Below are 27,119 nucleotides of genomic sequence, written 5' to 3' on the forward strand. Positions count from 1 at the left end.
CAATCAGAAATAAAGAACACAATAACTGAAATTAGAAATATACTACAGGGGGAGCACCTGGGTGGCTCAGTTGGTTGAGCATCTGATTTCAGTTCAGGTCATGATCTTGCGGTTAGGGAGTTGGAACCCGGCATCAGACTCTGTACTGACAGCTCAGAGCCTGCAGCTTGCTTCATATTCTGTGTCTCCCCCTCCCTGCCATTCCCCTGCTCACACTCTGTCAATCTCTCTCTCAAAAATAAATAAACATTAAAAAAAAAGAAATATACTACAAGGAATAAATAGTAGACTAGTAGACTGGAAGCAGAAGAAAGGATCAGTGATCTGAAGGAAAAAGTAATGGAAAGCTAAAAAAAGCTGAACAGGAGAAAAAACAATAATAATAAATGAAAATAGATTAAGGGAACTCAGCAACACCATCAAGTGTAATAACATTCACATTATAGGTCCCACAAGGAGAAGAGAGAGAAAAGGAGACAATTTGTTTGAAGAAATAACTGCTGAAAACTTCCCAAATCTGGGGAAGGAAACAGAAACCCAGATCTGGGAGGCACAGAGAGCCCCCAGCAAAATCCACCCAATGAGATCCACACCAAGACACAATATTTAAAGTGGCAAAAAGTAGTTGATAAAGATTTTAAAAGCATCAAGAGAAAACAGTTATCTACAAAGGAAACCCTATAAGGCTATCAGCAGATTTTTTTTAAAGTTTACTTATTTACTTTGAGAGAGAGAGAGAGCAAGCAAGAGAGGGGCAGAGAGAGAGAGGGAGAGAGAAGGAATCTCAAGCTGTCAGCACAGAGCCCTCAATCCCAAGAACCTTGAGATCATGACCTAAGCCAAAATCAAGAGTTAGAAGCCTCACTGACTGAGCCACCTGGGAGCCCTATCAGCAGATTCTTCAGCAGAACTTTGCAGGCCAGAAGGGAATAGCATGATACATTCAAAGTGCTAAAAGAAAAAACCCTGAAATCAAGAATCTTCTATCCAGTAAGGCTACTATTCAGAATAGATGGACCGATAAAGAACTTCCCAGACAAACAAAATTAAAGAATTCATCACCACTAAACCAGCCTCACGAGAAATGTTAAAGGGGATTCTTTGAGTGGTAAGGAATAACCACGAGCAGGAGTAATAAAAGTAGGAAGCACAAAAGCAGTAAAATTAAATATATCTATAAAAATCAGTCAAGGATTTTTATCATAGGCATATGATACCATACACCTAAAATGTAGAGGTGGGGGAGTAAAAATTTAGTGCTTTTAGAATGGGTTCAAACTGAAGCTACCAACTTTATATAGACTGCTATATGCCTAAGATGTTGTATGTAACCCTAATGGAAATCACAAATGAAAAACTAGTAATAGATATGCAAAAAATAAAGAAATCCAAGTATATAAGAAATCCAGCAAACCAGGAGAGAAGAGAACAAGAGAAGAAAGGAATAGCAAGAAACTACAAAAACAAACTTAAAAGAAGAATAACAAAATGGCACTAAATACAAAAATATCAATAGTTACTTGGAATGTACATGGACTATGAAAGGGCGGGCCTACGCCGGCCGACTCCATCTTGTTCTGTGTCCTTCACCTTGACCACACCTCCTCCCCTTGAGTAACCGCCCCCCCCCACCTGCCTAACAGGACTCGGACCCTTCCCCAGCCAATCAGCTGAGGCCACAGCCATTACCTCACCAACTGCCCCTAGGCCCCAATAAAACCTTTGTCCTTTTGAAACTCACTCTCTTTCTCTGGTATCTCATCCCTGCGTTGGTGCAGGTAGGGGATTGAGCTCGAGCTAGCTCGAATAAAGGCTCTTTTGCTTTTGCATCGGACTCAGCTCCCTGGCGGTCTTTGGGGATCACGAATTCTGGGCATAACATTTGGGGGCTCGGCCCGGGATCCTCAAGATCCCCGAGGGACCCCTGACCCAGAGAGCCTGACTGGCCACGGTTAGTGTCTGTCTGTTTGTTCTGTCTTTTCTGTGTGAGCTCATTTCTGGAATTCTGGTAGTGCCCGACGCGGTCTAAGTGGACGCACTGGAGGACCACGGGCTGGGAGTTTTGGAAGACGTTCCGATCCTCCCTTCTGGAGGGACGTGGAATCCCCTCATCTGTTTTGGAGGGACGTGGAATCCCCTCAAAGGTCTGAGACGGGGCGGGTCAGTCTTGCTGGTTGGCGTGAGGCCGTCGTCTTTGGAGGGATGTGGAATCCCCTCAAAGGTCTAAGCTAGCTTTCAGTTTTGCTTCCATGGAGTTGGAAGACTTTCTAGGGGCCCTCTGTTTGTCTGTTTTTGTGTTTCTCTGTTTTGTTCTGTGGACTTACTGGACGGACGTTATGGGACAGACTCAGACTACTCCTCTAAGTATTATGATTGATCACTTTAAGGATGTGAGGGGGAGAGCTAAGAACCTCAGTGTGGAAGTCCGAAAGGGTCGGTGGCAGTTTTTTTGTTCTAGCGAGTGGCCAACTTTGAATGTCGGATGGCCACCAGAGGGGACCTTCGACCCCCCTACCATCCACTGAGTCAGGAGTGTCATCTCTCGGCCTAAGACGGGCCATCTTGATCAGCTCCCTTACATTATCACTTGGCAGGACCTTGTAGAAGACCCACCCTCTTGGCTTAAGCCCTTCCTAGCCCTGCTCCCCCCGGAGCCAAAACCCATTCTTGCTTTGCAGGGGACAAAGAAGAAGAAAAGTCTTACCCAGCCTTCAGCACCCCTCTACCCTGTGCTACAAGGGGGGGCTGAAGAATTAATTTTAATTCCCCTGTATAACCCCTCTAGGATGCCAGAAGAACACCATCCTTCCCCTCCGGGGGAGGCAGACACTGTTTGAGAGCGGGAGGCGGAAATGCTTCCAGTGGGAAGCCCGCCCTTTACCAGACAAAGGGCTCAGAGGGAGCAATCCGCCGCTGCCGCCGCCAACTCCACTATTCTGCCCCTGCGAGCCACCGGACCCCCAGACGCGGAGGGGAATCAGCCCCATCACTATTGGCCTTTCGCCACTAGTGACCTCTACAATTGGAAAGCTCAGAATCCTAAGTTTTCTGAGAAACCAGCAGGGCTTATTGATTTATTAGACTCTGTTCTTTTTACCCATCAGCCCACGTGGGACGATTGCCAGCAGCTTTTGCAGGTCCTGTTCACGACTGAAGAAAGAGAAAGAATCCTCAATGGGGCCCGAAAACTAGTTCCGGGCGCAGACGGGAATCCCACCACCAACCAGGCTCAGATAGATGCCTCCTTCCCCTTAACTCGGCCCCAGTGGGATTTCAACACGGCAGAAGGTAAGGAGAGGCTCCGGGTCTACCGCCAGACTCTAATGGGGGGTCTCCGAATGGCTGCTAGAAAGCCAACCAATTTGGCCAAGGTAGGAAATGTACAGCAGGGAAAAGATGAATCTCCGGCTGCCTTTTTAGAATGGATCATGGAGGCATTCCGTACCTATACCCCCATGGATCCAGAAGCTCTGGAAAGCAAGGCAGCTGTTATCATGGCCTTTGTAAACCAATCGGCCATAGACATTAGGAGAAAATTACAGAAAATAGATAGACTAGGAGAAAAAAGTCCGCAACTGGTGGTAGCCGAAAAGGTATATAATAACCGGGAGCCTCCTGAGGACAAGCAGGCTCGCGCCATGGCAGCTGCCAGCAGTAAGCAGACTCGAGACCTGGCCAGAATACTATTAGCTACCACTGCTGACTTCCCTGAGGAACGAGACCACCGTCTCCGGCAGCTGGCAGACAACGCAAGAAAAGGTAAAGGAACCACCAAGGCGGGGGGGGGGGGGGGGGGGGGAGTAGAGGCTGCAGAAAGATCAGTGCGCATACTGCAAGGAGATAGGGCATTGGACCCGAGATTGTCCGAAAAGGGCCGGCGGGAAGGGAAGCAAGACTGATCGAGTAAAAGCCCTAGAGCTAGATGAACTAAGTGATTAGAGGAGTCAGGGTTTGGACCCTCTCCCCGAACCCAGGGTAACTCTTAAAGTGCAGGGGACCCCTGTTGACTTCCTCGTCGACACCGGAGCACAACATTCGGTCCTCCGCACCCCACAAGGAAAACTAGCCAGCGAGAAGTCCTGGGTACAAGGGGCAACTGGTATGAGCCAGTATTCATGGACTACCCGAAGAACAGTAGATTTGGGGACGGGCCGGGTATCCCACTCCTTTATGGTAATACCAGAATGCCCCTACCCGCTGTTAGGACGGGACTTACTGACCATGATTGGAGCTCAGCTAACTTTCAGACAAGGGGGGCCTCAGGTGGCAAGGGCCACCCCATCCAGGTCCTGACCATGAAACTGGAGGATGAATACCGCCTCCACCAGGAGGCGCTCCCGAGAGAGGATAATATAGACAGATGGCTACAAGAATTCACCTCGGTTTGGGCAGAGACAGGGGGGATAGGACTAGCCGCTCACAGGACCTCGGTCCTGGTAGAGCTCAAGCCAGGACTGCCGGTCAAAAAGCCTCACGCAAATGAATACTGACTGGTACAAGACCTCCGGGAAGTAAATAAGAGGGTCACGGACATACACCCAACTGTTCCCAGCCCTCTTGAGCTCCTTGGCGCCCTCCAGCATCTGGTATACTGTACTAGATTTAAAGGATGCCTTCTTCAGTCTGCCGCTGGCACCCCAGGGCCAACCCTTGTTCACCTTCGAGTGGCATGATCTGGAGGAGGGCTACAGTGGGCAACTCACCTGGACACGGCTACCTCAGGGATTCAAAAATTCGCCCACCATCTTCGACGAGACATTACACGAGGACCTGGGTGAGTACAGAAGGGAGCATCCTGGCCTCACCCTCCTACAGTACGTAGATGACATCCTGATTGCTGCCGACAAGGCCAAAAGACTGTGAGCGAGGGACCCAGGAACTGCTGCCTACCCTGGGGGCCTTAGGGTACTGGGCATCCACGAAGAAGGCTCAGATATGCAGGGAGAGGGTAAGTTACCTGGGATATATCCTGGAGGGCAGACAGCGGCGGTTATCAGATGCCAGAAGAGAAACTGTCCTAAAGATCCCTACTCCCACCTCCCGAAGAGAAGTGAGGGAATTCCTAGGATCAGCCGGCTACTGCCGCCTCTGGGTTCCAGGTTTTGCTGAGATCGCCAGGCCCCTATATGAAGCTACCAAAGAGGGGAAAACATTTAAATGGGCTGAAAAAGAAGAAACTGCCTTTAATCAGTTAAAAAAGGCCCTCCTAAGTGCCCCAGCCCTGGGCCTACCAGACATTACGAAGCCCTTCCACCTCTTTGTAGACGAACATAAGGGAATAGCAAAAGGGGTTCTAACTCAAGCCTTAGGCCCCTGGAACCACCCAGTGGCTTACCTGTCCAAGAAACTAGACCCAGTGGCTGCTGGCTGGCCGCCATGCCTAAGAATTATTGCGGCGACAGAACTCCTAGTCAAGGATGCAGACAAACTGACCCTAGGACAGGAGATCTGGATCATGACCCCACATGCCATTGAAGGGGTCCTGAAACAGCCTCCTGATAGATGGATGAGCAATACACGTATGACTCATTACCAGAGCCTCCTACTCAACCCTCCACGAGTGCAGTTCCACCCCAGTGCAGCCCTCAATCCTGCAACCCTGCTGCCCGACCCTGACCTAGGTGTTCCACTACATGACTGTGCGGGAATCCTGGAACAAGTACATGGATTCTGGATGGACCTGACTGACTGGCCCCTTCCCGATGCCGAGGCTACTTGGTTCACTGATGGCAGCAGCTTTGTGCGAGACGGACACAGGTATGCGGGTGCAGCGGTGGTCACTGAAACGGACACCGTATGGGCGGAGGCTCTACCCTCCAGAACGTCAGCCCAGCGAGCAGAGCTCATAGCCCTCACCAAGGCGCTGATGCTGGGAGCTGGAAAACGGCTTAACATCTACACAGACAGCCGTTATGCATTTGCCACAGCTCATATTCATGGGGCAATTTATCAGGAGAGGGGGTTACTGACGGCAGAAGGACGGACTATAAAAAATAAGCAGGAGATACTTAACCTGCTTAAGGCCTTATAGCTTCCTGCCAAGCTAGCCATTATCCACTGCCAAGGGCACCAAAAAGCTGATAACCCAGTAGCTAGAGGTAATCGAAAGGCTGACCAGGCAGCCAAGGCAGTCGCCCTTACTTCAGTCCCCACCATGACCATACAACTACCGGACCCAGGAGACCCAGTTTTACCAGACCAGCCCAAATACTCCCAGGAGGAGTTACAGCGGATCAAGAAACTCCCCATGGCCCAGGAGATAAAGGGATGGTGGTATACACCTAACAAGGAGCTCGTGCTGCCAGACCAGCTCGGAGTCTCAATATTAGAGCACACGCATCGGTCTACTCACATGGGGGCCCGAAAATTAAAAGACTTAATCCGACATGCCGGAATCAAGATTCACCAACAGGACACCAAAATAGAGCAAGTTGTATCTGCCTGCAAGACCTGCCAACTCACCAACGCGAGAGCCACATCAAATAAAAAAGGAACCAGGCTTAGAGGCACCAGACCGGGAGCCCAATGGGAAGTCGACTTCATTAAAGTCAAGCCAGGAAAGTATGGTTATAAATATCTTTTAGTATTTACAGACACCTTCTCTGGCTGAGTGGAGGCATACCCAACCAAGCATGAAACGGCTCAGACGGTGGCTAAGAAGCTACTAGAAGACATCTTACCCAGGTATGGTTTTCCTGCCATGGTAGGATCAGACAATGGACCAGCTTTTATCTCACAGGTAACACAGGCAGTAGCCAGGGCAGTGGGGGCAAACTGGAAATTACATTGTGCTTATAGGCCCCAGAGCTCAGGACAGGTAGAAAGAATGAATAGAACCCTAAAAGAGACCCTTGCCAAATTAACCATGGAGACTGGCGGGGACTGGGTGACTCTCCTACTGTACGCCCTTTACCGGGTTAGAAACACTCCTTACACTCTGGGTTTTACTCCCTACGAGATCATATTTAGCAGGCCACCCCCTATTATTCCCAACCTTTAGTTTAAAGATCAAGAACTTTTTCTTTCCTTGAGAGGGCTCCAGAGGGCACACGAGGACATTTGGCCACGCCTCTGTGCCATCTACGAGGCCGGCCCAACCCCGACACCTCATCAGTACAGGCCTGGAGACTGGGTCTATGTCAAGAGGCACCACCGAGAGACCCTCGAGCCGCGCTGGAAAGGACCCTACATCGTGGTGCTGACAACCCCCACCACTCTCAAAGTAGACGGCATCGCGACCTGGGTCCATCACACCCACGTTCGGCCAGCAGGACTGGCCGAACCCTCCTTGATCCAGAAGGACTTCGTCATGCGATGGGCCGTCAGTCGGGACCAAAACAACCCACTCAAGCTCAAGCTACAGCGCATTCGACCCACCTAATATTGGTAACTCTGTTAACTCTGCTTGTCATTGCTCATGCTGCCGGAAGTCCCCACGCCCCCCAAAACATCACCTGGCAAATCATAGATACAGCTCAGGGACAATACTTAATCAGACGTCCCAGAGCCACCCCAGGGACACTTGGTTCCCAGAACTTTGTGTAAACCTCCAAACTCTGTTCCTTGTCACCATAAATGCAGCCGGTCCCATGATTGGGTCCGTAAGCTACATGACAAGGGGGTAATGAAAGGGCGGGCCTACACCGGCCAACTCCATCTTGTTCTGTGTCCTTCACCTTGATCACACCTCCTCCCCTTGAGTAAACCCCCCCTCACCTGCCTAACAGGACTCGGACCCTTCCCCAGCCAATTGGCTGAGGCCACAGCCATTACCTCACCAACTGCCCCTAGGCCCCAGTAAAACCTTTGTCCTTTTGAAACTCTCTCTCCCCAGTATCTCACCGCTGCATCGGTGCACATAGGGGATTGAGCTCGAGCTAGCTCGAATAAAGGCTCTTTTGCTTTTCATCGGACTTGGCTCCCTGGCGGTCTTTGGGGATCACGAATTCTGGGCATAACAGACTATATGCTCCAATCAAAAGATATAGGGTTATGGAATGGATAAAAAAGCAAGACCCATCTGTATGTTGCCTACAAGAGACTCATTTCAGACCTAAAGACACAAGGAGATTGAAAGTGAAGGAATGGAAAAGGATTTATCTTGCAAATGGAAGTGAAAAGAAACCTGGGGTAGAATACTAATATCAGACAAAATAGACTTCAAAGCAAAAATAACAAGAGAAAAAGAAGGATGCTATATATATATATATCATCATAAAAGGAATAGTCCAACAAGAAGACATAATAATTATAAACATGTATACACCCAATATGAAAGCACCCAAAAACATAAAGCAGCTCATAATAAACATAAGGAAGTAACTGATAGTAATACAGTAATAGGAGGGGACTTTAACATCCTACTTACATCAATGAATAGATCATCCAAACAGAAAGTTAATGAGGAAATAGTGGCTTTGAATGGCACATTGGACCAGATGGATCTAACAGATATATTCAGAACACTCTGTCCTAAAATAGCAGAATACATATGCTTTTCAAGTGTTCATGGAACATTATCCAGAATAATGTGACCTGTTAGGCCACAAAACAAGCTTCCACAAATTAAAAAAGATTGAAGAGTGCCTGGGTGGCTCAGTCTGTGTCCAACCTTTGGTTTCAGCTCACGTCATGATCTTGCGGTTCATGGGTTCGAGCCCTGTTTTGGGCTCTGTGCTGGCAATGCAGAGCCTGCTTAGGATTCTCTCTCTCTTCCTCTCTCCCTCTGCCCCTCCCCTACTTGCACTGTAAATAAATAAGTAAATAATAAACATTTTTTTTAAAACTTAAAAGATTCAAGTCATACCATATACCTTTTCTGACCACAATGCTATGAAACTAGAAATCAACCACACACACACACACACACACTCACACACAAAATCTGGAAAAAACACAAATACACAGAGGTTAAACACATGCCACTAAACATTAAATGGGTCAGCCAAGAAATCAAAGGGGAAATTAAAAAAAATACATGGAGACAAATGAAAATGAATAGTCCAAAATCTTTGGGATGCAGCAAAAGCTGTCCTAAGAGGGAAGGTTATAGCAATACAGACCTACTTCAAGAAACAAGAAAAATCTCAAATAGACAACCTAACCTTACACCTATAGGAGCTAGAAAAAGAAGGACAAACAAAACCCAAAACCAGTAGATAGAAGGAAATAAAGATTAGAACAGATATAAGCAAAATAGAAACTAAAAATACAATAGAACAGATCAATGAAACTAAGACTGGTTCTTTGAAAATATCAGCAAAATTGGTAAGCCTTTAGCCAGACTCATCAAAGAAAGAGAGAGACAGAGAGAGAGGACTCAAGTAAAATCAGAAGTGAAAGAAGAGAAATAACAGACACCACAGACATACAAAGGGTTATAAGAGAATATTATGAAAAATTATATGTCAACAAACTGCACAACCTAGAAGAAATGGATCAATTCCTAGAACCATAAAACCTTCCAAAACCAAATCAGGAAGAAATAGAAAATTTGAACAGACCAATTATCCACAATGAAATTGAATCAGTAATCAAAAACAAACAAACAAACCAAAACAATAAACAAAAGCCCAGAACCAGGTGGCTTCACAGGTGAATTCTACCAAACATTTAAAGAGTTAATACCTATTCTCAAGCTAATCAAAAAATAGAAGAAGAAGGAATGCTTCTAAATTCATTCTATGAGGCCAGCATTATTCTGATACCAAAACCAGATAAAGATACTACCTAAAACACACACACACACACACACACACACACAGAGGAGGAAGAGAGAGAGAAAAAACTACAGGCCAATATTTTTGAGATGCAAAAATCAACGCATATTGGCAAACTTAATCCAAAAATATATTAAAAATATCATTCACCACAATCAAGTGAGATTTATTCCTGGGATGCAAGGGTGGTTCAACATTTGCAAAGCCATCAACATGATATACCCCATTAACAAAAGAAAGGATAAAAAATATGATCATCTCAATAGATGCAGAAAAAGCATTTGACAAAACACAACATCCAGTCAGGAAAAAAAAAAAAACACTCAAAAAAGTACATTTAGGGGCACCTGGGTAGCTCAGTCGGTTAAGCATCTGACTTCGGCTCAGGTCATAATCTCGCAGTTCGTGAGCTCTAGCCCTGAGTCAGGCTCTGTGCTGACAGCTCAGAGTCTGGAGCCTGCTTCTGATCTGTGACTCTCTCTCTCTCTCTGCCCCTCCCTGGCTCACACCCTGTCTGTCTGTCTGTCTGTCTGTCTCTATCTCCTCTCTCTAAATAAATACATAAATTTTTAAAAAGAAAAAAAAAAGAAAAGAGAAAGGAACCCTCGTGAACTGTCAGTGGGAATGCAAACTGGTACAGCCACAATGGAAAACAGTATGGAGGCTCCTCAAAAAATTAAAAATAAGATTACTCTATGATCCAGCAATTCCACTACTGGGTATTTACCTAAATAATATAAAAACACTAATTAGAAAAGATATACGCACTTCGATGTTTATCACAGCATTATTTACAATAGCCAAATTACAGAAGCAGCCCAAGTGTCCATTGATAGATGAATTGGATTAGGAAGGTGTGGCAACGGAATATCACTCAGCCATAAAAAATAATAAAATCTTGCCATTTGCAACAACATCGATGGATCTAAGGGGTATTATGCTAAGTGAAATAAATCAGAGAAAGACAAATATCATATGATTTCACTCATATGTGGAATTTAAGAAAACAAACTAACACAGAAAATAGAAGACAAGCAAAAAACAGATCCTTTAACGATAGAGAATAAACTGATGGTTACCAGAGGGGAGGTAGGCAGGGAGATGGGTCAAATAGGTGAAGGGAATTAAGAGTACACTTATAATGATGTGTCACTGGTAACGTCTGCAGTTGCTGAATCCCTGTATCGTTCATCTGGAACTAATGTAACACTGTATGTTAACTGGAATTAAAAGCAAAATGTGACGTGCCTCTCTCCCACACCTGTGCTGAATGAAACTTTGAGAGAGAGCACCTGTCTTGCAACAGCAAGTTTCCACGTAGAAGCTTTTCTGTGAGCCTGGATCGCAGTGTGAAATCCCAGAGCAGGGTCTTAGGCAAACTGTGATAAACGTAGCTTGAATAAGAAACAAACTTGTGTTGTTATAAGCCACTAATAGGTAACGACTGTTTGCCACCGAAGCCCAACCTGCCTGATTCTGATTGATGCGCTACCATGCAGAGGTACATAGAAATTGTAGCTTTTATTTATTTTTTGTTTATTTATTTTTTTGAGAGAGAGAGTGAGCAGGGGAGGGGCAGACAGAGGGGGACAGAGGATCCAAAGTGGGTCCTGTGCTCAGCAGCGAGCCCAATGCAGGGCTCGAACTCACGAACCGCGAGACCATGGCCTGAGCCCAAGTAGGTTGCTCAACCAACTGAGCCACCCAGGTGCCCCGGTATTTAATCCGTAATGAATCAGCCTCACCCACTAGTTGGCAGGAAAGTTAAAACAAAGTAAACAAAATATCCTATCCAATTTAAACAATTCCTGTGGGCAGTGTTCAGCCTTTTTTTAATAAAAATGCTCAGTGTCTCAAATACTCTCTCTCCGCTTCTTGCCCAAAGATGGTTTGCAGGCTCATTCAACTTCATAGCCATGGGAAAGAGTCAGGGTCCCCCAAATCCACCCTCTGCTTTCTCCAGACCCCCGTACTGATTGCCCAGCTGGAATTTTCAGCTGCAGCTGTGCCGGTCATGAATTGGGCCCCTAACTTTCTAGGTGTGACCACCACCCCGATCTCCTCCCTGCGGACCTCGATTCACCTCTGTCCCGACAAGCTTCAGAGACCATTCTGGGGGGGTCTGAGACCCACCTAAGCTGTCTAGGCTTCCCTCACGACACTCAGCCCGCTGGAAAGCTTCCCGGCCAGACTGTGACGAACTTCTGCGTCCCGACTGCAGAGTCTCTTTGCTCCTGAAACATGACAGCCTGGGTTGGGGGTGGGGGGGCATATGGCTGTGCCTCACGCTGGTGTGGGGACAGATCGAGAGGCACATCTCACATAAGCCCCAACTGAGAAGGCAGCCGGCCTTCTTTCCTCGGAATCCCCTACATCTGACCCCATCGTGACCTGCCTCCCTCTCTACCTACCTTTGCCTCACCAGGTCCTGGACAAGAAAGGGACAGACATTCCCCCTCGCCCAGTTCATGGTGTCTGCACTTCACATATAAAACTCTAAAAAGCAAAACATAAAAAATAAATAAATAAATAAAACTCTAAAAAGCTAGCCACCAAACTTAACAATATGCTAGACAGGGCATGGCTGGTAATTCTCAAGAACATAACCTGGCCAAAACCCTATTTAATCTTTCACTCCAAAATCCTTTTTGGGATAGTTTGTGAAGCACACAAGAAAAAGTGTTTTACACCATTTTTACAATTTTTGTTTTACAAAAATTGATGTAACTTCCTGGTATTCCATGTCTGCATTTGTAAAGTGTAGGTATTAACTTCTTCGATGCCTGAATGAAATGTCTGTATGCAAAAAATTTAATGTCTTTGACATCTAGAAAGTACTCAATGAGTGGTGGCTATGAAAATTATCAACACTAGTGATGATAATAACGAATCAAGATCAGCTATTTATGGTGTGCATGGGTGGCTCAGTCAGTTAAGCATCATACTTCGGCTCACGTCATGATCTCATGGTTCGTGGGTGTGAGCCCTGCATCAGGCTCTGTGCTGACAGCTCAGAGCCTGAAACCTGCTTCAGATTCTGTGTCTCCCTCTCTCTCTGCCCCTCCCCCATACACGCTCTGTCTCTCTTTCAAAAATAAATAAAACATTAAAAAAATTAAAAAAAAATTTTAAAGCTTGAATGGACTCCTACAATATAACTCAGAACTTTTATCCCTAGAATAATTCTAAGAGGAATTTATAAAAATATATATAAGTATATTCTCTGTCTATGAATTTATATAGATATTTATCTATATAAATTCATAGAGACAAAAGCATACATATGTATATACATATGTAATATATATAGACATGCATATATAATTTATATAAAGATACATTATAAATATGCATACAATATATACATTTATATGTATACATGTATAAATATATATATACACACAATACATACACACACACACACAAAGTGTTTTTACACAATGTTAATAGCAGCTTATTCATAATTACCAAAAACTGGGAACAACTCAATGTCCATCAATAGGAGAGAGAACAGACTGTATATACAATAATGGAATCCTACCCCCCCAATAAAAAGAAACAAATCACTGATATACACAAGGTAAACTTCAAAAAACACTATGCTGAGCAAAAGAAGCTAGACACAAAAGACCATACACTGTATGATTATATTTAGATGATTTGAGAACAGGCAAACTAATGTATGATCAAGGAAATCAGAATGGTGTTGCAGGGATGGGGGTGTGTGTCAGAACTGACTGGGAAGGGACATCAGAGATCTTTCTGGAGTATTGAAAATGCCCTATGACTTGATACAGGTTTGGGTGTGTGCATTGCTCAAAATTCATTATATAAAGTATTGATCAGCTAAAAATGTTAATCCTATTTTGGATATCAGAAGATATCACCATATTTCATTAAATCCAAGATGCTATCAATTGTAAGATTCATCATTATTTTATGTACCGGAAAGAAAGAGAAATAAAGAAAGAAAGAAAGAAAAAGAAAGAAAGAAAGAAAGAAAGAAAGAGAGAGAGAGAGAGAGAGAGAGAGAAAGAAAGAAAGAAAGAAAGAAAGAAAGAAAGAAAGAAAGAAAGAAAGAAAGAAAGAAAGAAAGAGAAAGAGAAAAAAAGAAAGAAAGAAAGAGAAAGAAAGAAGGAAAGGGCATTACCACTAAAATTACAACACACCGTAGTCTATAAAATGCATCTGCTTTAGAAATGTGGAATAAGTGGGGCAAATGTGTATTTTAGAATCAATGACTTTTGGTCACTTCATCTTTTCTTTGCATTTCTCCTATAACAATCTTAAACTCGCATCTCCCCACTCCCCATGAAACGTGGATACCCCAGGCTAACAAAGGTAAACATTGTGGTCTCAGAAAGATGACAGAAAAACCCATTAATTATTTTCTAAGTCCTATTCCTGTCAAAAGGTGTATTGATCCATAGTTCTTAACTTGTCTAGGCTCAAAGTCCTTAATGGTTAAATGATGTGGGCTTTTCTTTCTTTCTTGTTTGCTTGCTTGCTTGGTTATTTTGTTAAAGAGGCAAGAACACACTTCAATCTTGACTTTAAGTCAAAATTGTTGTCCTCACTGCAAACTGAACTCCACAATGATGACATTTAGATTCCTCTTGTGGAAATCTCTCTAATGGGTTTCCTTTCTGTGAGAAGTAAGGGAGATGATTCATTGTCAGAAATACCAAATGAAAGCTGTGCTGTCTAATTAACAATAGGTTTACAACCTACTGGAAATATGTATGACCCCCCCCCCGCACCAATGGAGTCCCAAACCCTTAAATCCTTCACTTCCTATTCTTCTCCCCCTCTTTGTTTGGCAGGTTTATTTTCCTGGCTTTGCAATGAGCATGTGCCAAAGAACACAGGGAGCAAGGACTGAAAATCTCTGTGTCACTTCAGGGAAGGTACATTTGTCCCAGTCAGACTGCTTTGTTTTTAATTTTTTTTAGACTACTTTTTTTTTGTTTTGTTTATTTTTGAGGGAGAGATTGAGAGAGAGAGAGAGAGAGAGCACCAGTGGGGAGGGACAAAGAGAGAGGGGGACAGAGGATCTGAATCGGGCTCCTTGCTGACAGTAGCAAGCCAGATGCAGGGCTCCAACTCACGAACCCTGAGATCATGACCTGAGCCAAAGTCAGAAGCTCAAAGGACTGAGCCACCCAGGTGCCCCCAATCAGACTACTGTTTGCCTTACATGGGTACAGGCGACATCCAGGTAAGGCTGTAAGCTCTGTAGTATCAGCCAATGGGGAGCCAGAGGAGGGACTTGTGTGCTAGGAGCCAATGAGGAATCAGGGGAGGGGTTTGTGTGTTAGGAGCCAATGAGGAAGCAGGGGAGGGACTTGGGTGCTAGGAGATAAATTGTCTGCTGTAACTGCCTGGAGTGTGCAGACACCTGCTCTTGCAAGAATGTTGACTAAAGAAGCCTCACCTCACTGTGCTCTGAGTCTCCTCGTCCCTCCTTTGATTGGGTCAGTGGGCTTATTTCTCACACTGATATTGCTGCAGGATTCTTTACCTCAATACCTGGGGTTCATTGTCTCCCTGCTTGGAAGAATGAAGAGGTGGACACAGAATAAAGTGAGCAGCAGGCAAGAATTTTATTAGAGTATAAAATCAGAAAGTAAGAATAGTATGATGGCTCTCTTCACAGAGAGGGGACTATAGATAAGGGGCTTTGTTTCACAGGGTTGGGTCAGCCCCTCTCCTTCCCCTGTTCCTTCTCAGGTTCTACTGTTATTGGCTAGCTGACTCTAAATGCCTCATCATTCATTTTTGATTGGCTCGTTTCCATTGTATCAGCGGTGCTCTAGGGCCATATCGTCCTTGTGGGTCATGCCTTTTATTGTCTACTTATTTTTAGTCAGGTCCTTTATTTGTCAAATTCCTGAGGAAAACCTGAGGGGGAGTAAGTGGTGTCTGTCACATTCTTAACAGGACTTTATGCCTGGGGGACTTTGCTCCAGGTCAGATGTTCCCCAGAAGGAATGTTTTAAAATATGTGTTTTTCCCCATGCAGGGACCTTCAAGTCCTAGCCTCTCCCTTTCTGCCTGCTGAATCCTATCTTTCCCTATCATAATATTTTATGAAGAATTTGTGCATTGACTTGGTGAAAAACATGCTTCTCAATTTTATTTTCTTGTAATGCTTTTGCTCATGTGGTATCAGGGTAATGGTAGAACTTTGTTGAAGCCATCAGTGCCTGGAGTTTTCTTTGTGGGAAGGTGTTTAACTAACTTCCTTTGATAAATGTAGGTATATTCAGGTTCTATATTTCTTCTTGGGGTGATTTTTGGCAGCTTCTGTCTTTCGTTGAGTTTATTCATTTCATGTAAGTTACCAAATTGTTGCTCTTAATATTTCTAATTATCCTTTCAATGTCTGTGGCATCTGTAGTAACATGTATTTTTTAATTCATATTATCAGTAATTTATCTATTTTGTCACTTAAAAAATCAGTCTGGCTATAGGTTTATCAACTTTACTCCTTGTTTTTAAAAACTACCTATTATTGTCCTTGATTTTCTCTATTGGTTTTCTGCTTCAATTTCAATGATTTGCTGATATCTTTATTATTTCCTTGATTCTGTTTACTTTTACTTTTATTTGCCCTATTTTTTCCTTCCTTTAAGTGGAAGTTGAGATAATCAAGTTGAGATTTTTCTTTCTCTTTTTTATTTAGTTTTTAAATATTTAGTTATTTTTGAGAGAGAGAGAGCGAGCAGGAGAGGCGCAGAGAGAGAGAGGAAGACACAGAATCTGAAGCAGGCTCCAGGCTGTCAGCACAGAGCCCGATGCAGGGCTTGAACCCACAAACCGTGAGATCACGACCGAGCTGAAGTCTGGTGCTTAACCGACTGAGCCACCCAGGCACCCCTCTTTCTTTCTCTTTAATACAGGCACTCTATATGATAAGTTTCCCTCCAAGCTCCACATTAGCTGCATCTCACACATTTTGAAATGCTGTATTTTCATATCACTTAGTTACACATTTCTATCTCATCTTGTGTCTTCTTCCTAGACCCATAGATCATTTGGAAATATTTTGAATTTCCAAATATTTCAGAATTTTCAGGTATCTTTCTGTTAACTATTTCCACTTAAATTATGTTGTGGTCAGAGACTATAGAGAGTATGGTATGAATCCTTTTACATTTATTGAGGTTAATAATAAAATCTTTTTTTTTCCTGACCCAGAAAATGACCTATCTTGGTGGAATGTCCCACGTGCATTTGTAAAGCATGTGTATTATCCTTTTGTCAGATGGAGCATTCTATCAACATCGATTAGGTCTAGTTGGTTGGTAATATTTTCAGCCTTCTGTGGTCTTAATATTGATTTTTTTGGTCTAATTGTTCTATCAGTTACTGAGATAGGAGAGAGGGACTGCACTCCAATCATTGTAGATTTATTTATCCTTTCAGTTGCTAATGTGTTTTGAAGCTGTTATTAATTACTTTCACATTTAAGACTGCAGTGTCTTCTAGGGGTGCCTGGATGGCTCAGTCACTTAAGCATCAGCTTTGGCTCAGGTCATGATCTCACAGTTTGTGAGTTTGAGTCTTGTGTCAGGCTCTGTGCTGACAGCTCAGAGCCTGGAGCCTGCTTTTGGATTCTGTGTCTCCCTCTCTCTCTGCTCCTCCCCAGCTCATGCTCTGTCTCTGTCTCTCTCTCAAACTTAAAAACATTTTAAAAAATATTTAAAAATTGTAGGACCCTTAAGAATTATGCTAAATCTACTCTGCCTATGCTCTATAAATGTAACAACAAAACCTGGGTGACAGCACATCTGTTTACAACATGTTTACTGAGTATTTTAAGCCCACTGTTGAGACCTACTGTTCAGAAAAAAGGAATCCTTTCAAAATATAACTGCTCATTAACAATGCACCTGGTCACCCAAGAGCTCTGATGGAAATGGACAATGAGATTAATGTTGTTCTCATGCTGCTGACACAACTCCCACGCTGCAGCCCATGGATCAAGGAGTCATTTCAACTGTCAAGTCTTATTATTTAAGGAATACATTCCATGAGGCTATCGCTGCCATTCCTCTGATGGATCTGGGCAAAGAAAATTGAAAACTTTCTGGAAAGGGCTCACCATTCCAGATGCTATTAAGAACACTCATGATTCATGGGAAGAGGTTGAAATATCAACACTCACAGGAGTTTGGGAGAAGTTGGTTCTAGCCCTAGTGGATGACTGTGAGAGGCTCACGACCTCAGTGGAGGAAGTCACTGGAGATGAGGTGGAAAGAGCGAGAGGACCAGAATCAGAAGTGGAGCCTGAAGGTGGGACTGAATGGGTACAGTCACGTGATAATCGTGAGCAGGTTAGGAGTTGCTTCTCACGGAGGAGCAAAGAAAGTGGTTTCTGGATATAGAGTCTACTCCGGGTGAAGATGCTGCGAAGACTGTTGAAATGACAATGAAGTATTTAGAATATGACAGACACTCACTTGATAAAATGGTGGCAGGGTTTAAGAGGACTAACTCCAACTTTGAAAGAAGTTCTACCGTGGGTATGGGTAAAATGCTATCACACAGCACTGCATGCTATGGAGAAATCCCTCGTGAAAGGAAGAGTCAATCAATGGGGCAAATTTCAGTGTTGTAATGTTATGCAGTATGGCAATTGGGTGAGCAAGTAGACCCAGCTAACGAGATGGTGGTCAACAGCCACTCAGATATGACCTACAAATGGAATGATATAGGCCACTGGTAGAACCACATGTTGCCTCAAAGACCTAAATCATAAAATATTATAAATTGGGCTAGGTAGGTAACATGACTAGTCAGAATTTTTCCCTAAAATTGAACTCACCAGGTTAAATTAAGAAGTGACCATTACTATTTTTTTTTTTTTGAGAGAGAGAGACTGTGAGTGGGGCAGGGGTGGGGGGGACAGAGGGAGAGAGAGAGGATCTCTCTCCCCCTTCTTTCTGCCTCTACTCCTGCTCTCTCTCAGCACAGAACCTGATGCGGGGCTCAGTCCCACGGCCCTGGGATCATGATCTGAACTGAAATCAAGAGTCAGACAGTCAACTGACTGAGCCACCCAGGTTCCCCAGAAAGGACCAATATTAATAAGTTTTTATAGATAGACTCATCAGAATAATCTTATATACCTTATAACCTTAAAATGCTCTTTCAATTGTATTATAAATTCAATTATTTATGAAGTTTATGTATAACAATAACAGACTTCCTTTTCTTTAAAAATACAGCATAATTGTATGTTTTTTTAAGTGAAATATAATAAAATTTATTTTAAATCAGTAAGAGGTAATGAAGGTGTGGGGATAGGTGGAATCGTACACTAAAAATGATGAAAATAAAGAATATACTATATATTTTTCCTTCCATCGGGGACAGGAAAATACCATGGCTAATAAAAGGAAAATCTAGAAGGGAAAAAACCCAAGCCTATCTGAAACGTAGTTTCTCTTTTTAGGTGTGTTGTTAAGATAACACTGAGTTGTTAGTAAGAGAAAAAAGAAAAATAACAATGACAAATAAGATAGATATTTACTATCTCTTTCAAATTCCAGTATGACTGCTGGGGCTCCCATCATCAGGTCCGCATCTCAGCTAGCAAGCAGGAGGAAGTGTGAAGAATGGCACATCCCCTTCTTTTATGGTTGTTCAAAATGAGTCAAAAGATATAAAGCACTTCAGTTGTTGCAACTAAAACAACAAACAAAAAGTGTCTTTGGTTTTGGAAAAGCGTGTAAAGAGAGTGTCTGGAACATAGAACTATCCTTTAGGTGTGCAACAATCTTGCCTAACTGAGCCTCTCAGTCTACCAGAATGTTAGATTTTAAATCCCTTATTGGTTAACCATTTTTGGAAACCTTTTCAGTTTAGAAGCCTATTTCAATTAGGTATATTATTAATTAAAAACAGCCACTTTATACTAGAAGTCTCCCTAATAACATGGTCAAAGTAAACTTTCACTGGAAAACATATCTGTAAAACTGTATCACAACGGTTGGCTTTACATGTTTCAATTAAAGAAAAAATTACCCATGAGGGGGTCTGGGTGGCTCAGTCGGTTAAGCATCCGACTCTTGATTTGGGCTCAGGTCATGATCTCACGGTTTGTGAGTTCAAGCCCCACATGGGCTCTGCACTGACAGTGTGGAGCCTGCTTGGTAATTTCTCTCCTTCTTCTTTCTGCCCCTACCCTGCTCCTGCTCTCTCTCTCTCTTTCAAAATAAATAAACTTAAAAAAAAAAAAGTAATCACCCATGAATTAAAAATTCTGTTTTAAAAACAAGATGTTTAATGTCCTCATGAGAATTTTTTAATTTAATTTTTAAAGCAGATAATTTGTACAATATGTTTCAAAAAATTTTTAAGAGATTAATATTCAAAAAATATAAAGAACTTACAAAGCTTAATGTCAAAAAAACAACCTGATTAAAAAGTGGGCAGAAGACATGAACAGACATTTTTCGAAAGAAGACATACAGATGGTTAACAGACACAAGACAGGATGCTCAACATCATGGATCATCAGGAAAATACAAATCAAAACTACAATGAAATACCACCTCACACCCATCAGAATGGCGAAAATAAAAAAGACAAGAAATAAAAGTGTTCGTGAGGATGTGGAGAAAAGGGAACCCCCGTGCACTGTTGGTGGGAATGTAAATTGGAGCAGCCACTGTGGAAAACAGTATGGGGGTTCCAAAATAATTAAAACTGGAACTACCAGAATTCCAGCAATTCTACTTCCAGCTATCTATCCAAAGAAAATGAAAACACCAATTTGCAGAGATTTATGCACTCCTTTGTTCACAGCAGCATTATTTACAATAGCCAAGATCTATAAATAACCCAAGTGTTCTTCTGTAGTTGAATAAATTGTTGTATATGTACATAATGGAATATTAGTCAGCCATAAAAAAAGAAAGAAATCTTCCCATTTGCAACAACATGAATGGGACCAGAGGGTATTATGCTCAGTGAAGTCAGACAAAGTCAGACAAATACCATATGATTTAACTTATATGAGGAACCTAAAAAACAAAACAAGCAAATAAACAAAACAGAAACAGACTTAGATACAGGAAACAAACTGTTGGTTACCAGAGGGGAGGGGAATGAAGTGATGAGAAAAATAGGTGAAGGGGATTGATTGATTGATTGATTGATTGGTACAAACTTCTGCTTGTAAAATAAATAAGTCATGAGGAGGTAGTGTACAACACAGGGAATATACTCACTATTGTGAAAACTTTATATGGTGACAGACAGGAACTAGACTTACCGTGGGGATCATTCTGTAATGTATAAAAATATCAAATCACTATGACATACACCTGAAACAAGTAGGATCTTGTATGTCAATTATGCTTCAAGGAAAAGAAGTAAAAATAAAGGTATACATTGAAACACCCCCCGTCATCCCCATCTCCCAACTATCCAGTTACCACCTCCATAGGGAAGAACATGCATGGGTCTCTTGTGTGCTTTCCCATTGAGTACTGAATATGTGTGCAATTACAAGCAAATATGTTTTTATTTTCTCCATTCTAACATAAGAGGTAGTGTGCTGTGCACAGCTTTGCATGTTGTTTGTGTGTGTGTTTTGTTAACGCTATATCTTAGAGATCTTTCACGTTAATAGGAGAGAAAATCTTTTTATAACTTTATGGCATTGTCTTGTATGCATGTTATATAATCCATACAAACATTTCCCTATTGATGGACATTTGGATTATTTCCAATAGTCACAATTATTAAGGTGTTTTTAAACACACTGTTTATGACATAGCTCCAGAAATCATTTAGGGGAAGAGAGAGAGAGCAAGAGAGATGACTCTAACTGTGACACTAAATAAAATAAAATAATTTTAGGTTCACAAATAGTTTATGTTTCAACTTAAATTTACAGATTTGAGTAAATTCGTTACATTTGTTACATGGGTAAATTTGTTACATTTAAGAAATGTAAATTTCTTACATTTGTCATTTGCAGATTTGTTACGTTTAAGAAATCACAATATCTAGGGGCGCCTGGGTGACTCAGTCGGTTAAGCATCCAACTGCAGCCTAGGTCAAGATCTCACTGTTCCCAAGTTCGAGCCCTGTGTTGAGCTCTGCGCTGACAGCTTGGAGCCTGGAGCCTGTTTCAGATTCTGTGTCTCCCTCTTTCTCTCTTCCCCTCCCCCACTCGTGCTCGGTCTCTCTCTCTCTCTCTCTCTCTCTCTCTCTCTCTCTCTCTCTCTCAAAAATAAAGAAACATTAAAACTTTTTAAAAAAGAAATTACAATATCTCTGAAATATTACACATTATAGACATTTTATTCTTAACAGGTTACGTCAAGAATTCTTTTGAAAAAGCTGATGGAAATTATGGGTCCTTTCTGCAAAAAACGTGCACACACACACACACACACACACACACACAAACACACAAACTTCTGCAAAATGTTCCAAGAGGTTGTGGGTTACCTACTGTGGTTGGTCATAGATCTAAGATTTTAAAATTCATGACTCAAACTCATTCCAGGAAATTACTATTCCTGATTTCTAGCATGGTGAAGGAAGAGAAAAATTTTAATAGCTGTCTGAATAACAAGATTTCTATATACTAGATGTTGCAAAGCCTATGAATGGGCTTTGGCTTGCACAGTGTCTTGATTATTTTTTTTCCCCTAAAACAACAATCACTATTTGTAAACTGGAAGATTTCCCACGAGGACCTCTATTTTCAAAGTTTCTTCAAAAATGGAAAATCTGGTAGCACTACACAGCAACCTAGCTTTCTGGCTCTTATGGGCATTTGAGTTTGAGACTGCCAGATAAATCTTGGGTTTGCAATCTTTAAACCCTCAGGTTCCATCCCCTTCTTCCTTGGCTTTATCCAGAGTTATTTAGGGATGAATCAAAAAAGAAAGCTGAAAGCAGGAGGTTCTTTAAAGGTTGGCCTCTTCTTCCAAGTTCTCCTCAGCAGAAGATGAGATAAGGAGGGCTTGGGAGTGGAAGAAAAAGGGCAGACAATCTTCTGTAAAGAGGAAGAAAGAATCCCATGGTGAAGGACAAGTTGGGCTCCTCGGTAGACAAGGGTCAGTAGGGGATACTCATGGTGCTGGGAGTGGAACGAGAAGCCGCTTCATCTTGGCCAGTTCACTTTATGAGTTTATCATCTTAGTTGGGTGTGGTCTCGCTGTAGGAAGTGATAGCAGAAGTGGGAACATTGGTTCCAGCTGTTGGAATTCACGCAGGGTGGAGTTTCTATCCTCACCATCTGTTTGTGGGCATCCTGCCTTGACAGATGGTTCCAGCTTCGTGTCACAGATAATTTAGCTGACAAGTTTCTCTACAATCATCTTAGGTGGTTTACAAAGAATAACATATGCCATCCGTGTGTGTTGCGGTTGTGGTAAGAAAAACAAGTCTGGGTCCATTAAGTACGAAAGCCACCGGTAAAAAACACAATAAGCAAAGAGATCATTACAACACAATGTGATAAATACTATGCCCAGAGAGGGGCTGACCCCGGATGGAGAAAGGGGGTCGAGGATTGTCTTCAGAAGGAGATGCTTCAGCTGTATCTTAAAGGATAGGCAAACTACAGTAGATGTGGAGTAAAATATTCCCAGCAAAGGAAATAGCACAAAGGCTCAACCTCCTTGTGACAAGAGGAACAATACGATACACTGTGTGAGGAAGATGAAGGGACCAGATCAGGAAGCTTCCATTCATTACCACACTCAGGAGCTTGGATTTTACACTGAAGTCAGTGGAGAGCCACTGAAGGATAGGGAAGTGGCAAGGTTTATTTTGTTTTTTAAATTAAAAAAAAATTTAATGTTTATTTAATTTTGAGAGAGAGAGAGAGAGAGAGAGAGAGAGAGAGAGAAAGAGTGTGAGCAGGGGAGGGGCAGAGAGAGAGGGAGACACAGAATCTGAAGCAGGCTCCAGGCTCTGAGCTGTCAGCACAGAGCCCGACGCGGGGCTGGAACTCACGACTATGAGATCACGACCTGAGCTGAAGTCAGACACTCAACTGACTGAGCCACTCAGGCGCAACCTTGGTTTTTAAAATGTTTAATGTTTATTTATTGATTGATTAATTTCCTTACTTGCTTATTATGTAGATGGCTGCAGGACCCCTCTCATTGCTTTCCTTCCTTCCACCCGCCCCCCAGTCTATTCTTAACACAGGAACCACGGAGGTCCTTTAAAGAAATAAGTCCAAGTGCATTGCTCCTCTTAAACCCATTCAGTGTCTGCCCATCTCACACCAGGTAAAAGCCAAAGTCCTTACAGCAGCCCCACGTAGTTGTGTTCCATGACACCTCTGATCTCCTCTCCTAGTACTCTCCCCTCCCTCACCGCATTCCTGCGAGGCTCTGGAAGTCACCAAGCACACCACTTCTGCCTTAGGACTTCTGCATAGGCTGTCACTCTACCTGGAGATTCTCCCCCACCCCTACTCCATTATTAACATGGCTAAATACCCTCACCTCCATGTCTTGGTTCAAATGTCGTCTTCTCAATGAGAACATATTTAAATGTTTTTTTTTAATTTATTTTTGAGAGATAGAGGATGAGCAGGGGAGGGGCAGAGAGAGAGGGAGACACAGAATCCGAAGCAGACTCCAGGCTCCAAGCTGTCAGCACAGAGCCTGATGTGGGGCTCGAACTCATGGACTGTGAGATCATGACCCGAGCTGAAGTCAGACTCTTAACCGACTGAGCCACCCAGGCACCCCTCAGTGAGAACATATTTAAAGCTGTACCTTCCCCATAAAACATTCTTTTTTTTTTTTAATTTTTTTTTTACATTTATTTGTTTATTTTTGAGAGACAGAGAGAGACAGAGCACAAGCAGGGGATGGGCAGAGAGAGAAGGAGACACAGAATGTGAAGCAGCTCCAGGCTCCGAGCTGTCAGCACAGAGCCCGACACAGGGCTCAAACTCACAAACTGTGAGATCATGACCTGGGCCGAAGTCAGATGCTCAACCGACAGAGCCACCCAGGTGCGCACCCCCCCCCCCAAAACATTCTTGATCCACCTTACCATATTCTTCTTTTCTTCTATGTAGTATTTTATAATGTCTTCTATAATTTCCTTATTTTTTAAATTCAAAATAATCTATCTTTACTAATGTACACCCAAGTGTTCTGCATAGTTATGAGCAATCACTTTTTCTTAAAAGTGCTCTTTTATATTCCATTTTTCTTCCATAATGTTATTTCATACAAGCAATAATGTTATTTTATATCCATCACGATGGGCCACAGGGCTGTGGTTTCAAATAGTGTTTTTGTGGGGGTGCCTGGGTGGCTCAGTCGGTTGAGTGTCTGACTTCAGCTCAGGTCATGATCTCGTGGTTTGTGAGTTTGAGCCCCACATCAGGCTTTGTGTTGACAGCTCAGAGCCTGGCACCTGCTTGGGATTCTGTGTCTCCCTCTCTCTCTGCCCCTCCCCCACTCATGCTCTGTCTCTCTCAAAAATGAATGAATGTTGGGGGAAGATCCAGCGTGGTGGAGAAGTAGGAGGACCCGAAGTTCCCTCGTCCCTCAGACAAAGCAGTATTGAGGCCACAGGACATTGAATTCCAAGAGTCTGGGCTGCAGAGTGACAGAGAGTCTCCAGGGGCACACCAGGACAACATGGCAGGCCATAGATGCTCTGGTTGTGAACTGGGAGAGATAAAACAGGCCGTGTAGGCACGCAGGGGAGGGATCCCCTTCTGCAGAGAGACAAAGGGAAGAGAAAGGGTGGCTGGGGAAGCATAGGACTGTATCTGGACAAGAGAAAAACCATGGACTGGGACAGAGAAGGCTCTAATCTCTAACCACAAAGCTTCCTCGGACAGGGACCAGCTGCCCTGCTTGCGCACCTGGGGAGGAGGGGAGCCTGCCCTCAGCTTGGTAACTAGTTCAGAGGCACAGTCTGTAGCAGGAGAAAGCAGTCCCTTCCCTGGAGTGAGGTGGGAAGAAGGTATAAACTGCTCAAAGGACAAAGACTGCCTGTGCCCGCCAGCTAGAGGCCATGAATCGGTGGTGCAGAGCGACACTTCCCTGGAACCGGGGCGCACAGAGCAGGACCCTTTAAGACATTGGGGTAAATCCCAGCCAAGCGCCAGGGAGGCATGGCAGACTGTGGAGCGGGGGGGGGGGGGGGGGAGGGAAGGCCCCTTTGTGCCTATGTAGCACTGTGAGAATGGCCTGAACAGACTGCTTTGGGACCCCCGGTACAGGGAGGAGAGACTGGGGTGTCGCCATTTTTCTCCCCATCACCACCAAGGTGGGGCCTCAGGGAAAGCACAGCTGGCCCCGCCCACACCAAACCCCGCCCCTCAGTGCCTGCTAACTGCACATTTACTGGAGTGGGATTGACCTGGACAAACCAGACAGCCCTTCCTCCAGCCCAGTGATGCCACTGGTTCCAAGGCACCCAGTGGTTTTGCATTCCCTGACTTAATTCTTGGACAATTTTTATTGTATATATTTTTTCTTCCTTTTCTCCTTCTTATTTCCTCCCTTGTCTAGTCTGGTTTTTCTGGTTTTGGTTTGTTTGAGCAGACATATTTAATCTATTCTCTTTATACTTGCTCTATATCTCCTTATTTTCCTCTCTCTCTCTCTCTCTCTCTCTCTGGATTAAGCCATATAGTTTCTCTGCCTGGTCAATTTTCTTTTCTTTTCTTTTTCCCCACCTCTGTCATTTTTCTCTTTGTATGGGATAAGGCATTTTCCACCAACACCACCCCCCACCCCAGTGTTTTTATTTGTTGTTGTTGTTGTTTTTTGGTGTTTGGTCCCCCCCCCCAGGGCTACTTCAATGAACAAATCAAAGCACACCTGGTGGAAGGTCCAAAACATCACTATGAGTAGGGAGATAAAGCAACCAGCGTCACAAAAACTGAGAGCAAGTAACACACTCTAAAAAACACCTCCTGAAGGGCCAGGCCCTGGACAGTGTATGACCTCTCTTAAAATAGTAGTGCTCACAGGTGTAGGACACATAACAAATTTCTAAAACACATAAGGGACAGAAAACTAGCCAGAATGACAAAATGGAAGAATTCTTCTCAAAAGAAGTTCCAGGAAGAAATGACAGCTAAATAATTGATCAAAACAGATATAAACAATGTATCTGATCAAGAACTTAGAATAATAGTCATCAGATTAAAGTCTGGGCTTGAAAAAAGCATAGAAGACAGCAGAGAATCTATTGCTGCAGAGGTCAAGGAACTAAACAATAGTCATGAGGTGCAAAATAAACTAGAGGCAGTGACAGTGAGGATTGAAGAGGCAGAGGAGAGAATAAGTGAAATAGAAGATAAAATTATGGAAAAAGATGAAGATGAGAAAAAGAGATAAAAAAAATTCTAGACTAGGAACAACATGGAAGTTTTTTGTG

The 27,119-nt window shown here is 43.3% G+C and overlaps 1 protein-coding gene across 1 annotated transcript in view; it reads right to left on the reverse strand.

The window, feature by feature from the left end:
* FBH1 (F-box DNA helicase 1) overlaps positions 1–27,119 on the reverse strand; it is a 224,680-nt gene that overhangs the window by 65,832 nt on the left and 131,729 nt on the right. Inside the window, exon 22 of the transcript XR_009247818.1 lies at positions 19,258–19,412. The gene's annotated coding sequence lies outside the window, so the exon portion shown is untranslated. The remainder of the gene's footprint in view (positions 1–19,257; positions 19,413–27,119) is intronic.

Source organism: Neofelis nebulosa, chromosome 8 (genome assembly GCF_028018385.1).
Source record: "Neofelis nebulosa isolate mNeoNeb1 chromosome 8, mNeoNeb1.pri, whole genome shotgun sequence".
NCBI classification, from domain to species: domain Eukaryota; kingdom Metazoa; phylum Chordata; class Mammalia; order Carnivora; family Felidae; genus Neofelis; species Neofelis nebulosa.